Source organism: Bactrocera latifrons, unplaced genomic scaffold (genome assembly GCF_001853355.1).
Source record: "Bactrocera latifrons isolate USDA-ARS-PBARC rearing strain unplaced genomic scaffold, ASM185335v1 scaffold_137, whole genome shotgun sequence".
Lineage (NCBI taxonomy): Eukaryota > Metazoa > Arthropoda > Insecta > Diptera > Tephritidae > Bactrocera > Bactrocera latifrons.
In genome coordinates, this window is record NW_017534819.1 from 287,282 (window position 1) to 288,137 (window position 856).

Genomic DNA, 856 nt, shown 5'->3' on the forward strand with positions numbered 1-856 from the left:
TTTTAAACATAATGTTTACTATTAGAGTTGAAGTTGAACATAGTTTCAATAAAATAATCGAAAATAAAATAAATATACTTGATTTATTGGAAAATAACATCATTTAATTCAAARTAGGTGTCGTTTCTAATTAGCTGTCAACAGYTGTATGTATATACTACATATATCTAGCATACTGACAAATCAACGTGTATGAAAAACTATATTTACTTTTTATTTGTGAGGGGTATTATAGCTTGGGGTCTGCGAATTAWAGGTTTTTTCTTTTTATTTTCATGCAATTAAAATTTAATTTTTATATTTTTAACAACAAATTTTTTTCTTTTTATTCTTCATTCATTTCTAAAGATACAGTCAGTCGATGCGAAATTTTCTTCGAAATAGTAGACTCCGAAGTTCAATATTACTGGAGATGGATGGATGGCGCTAATGGCACTAATGATATTTAAAGGGTAAATAATTACTAAATATGTAACATACAATACATTATATAGCAACAAAATGAAGTTTCAGAGTAGGCACTCAATTATAATTAATTATAAAAATATTAAGAATAAAATATAATGAAGTTTAAATGAAAATAAAATAAAAATTACAATAATTAATAATTTTCGAAAAAAAATTAATTTATTAATTATAAGTGAGTATTAAAAATTATTTAAACTGTAAAGCATTGAAAAAACCAAAATGTTATAAAAATTGTAAATTGAACTCTTAACAAATATATTTAGCAGGCATAAGTATAAAAAAAAAWAAATTATTTAAATGTACCTAATTAGAACTTCATCAGAAAACAAAAAATTACATACAAATAATTACTGATACATATTGTTACATATGTATATGTATATATGTT

The 856-nt window shown here is 21.8% G+C and overlaps 1 protein-coding gene across 1 annotated transcript in view; it reads left to right on the plus strand.

Annotated features, from left to right (window-relative positions):
* Positions 1 to 507, plus strand: part of LOC108965205 (protein suppressor 2 of zeste) — a 17,116-nt gene extending 16,609 nt beyond the window's left edge. Inside the window, exon 7 of the mRNA XM_018927438.1 lies at positions 349 to 507. The gene's annotated coding sequence lies outside the window, so the exon portion shown is untranslated. The remainder of the gene's footprint in view (positions 1 to 348) is intronic.
* The last annotated feature ends 349 nt before the right edge of the window (positions 508 to 856 follow it).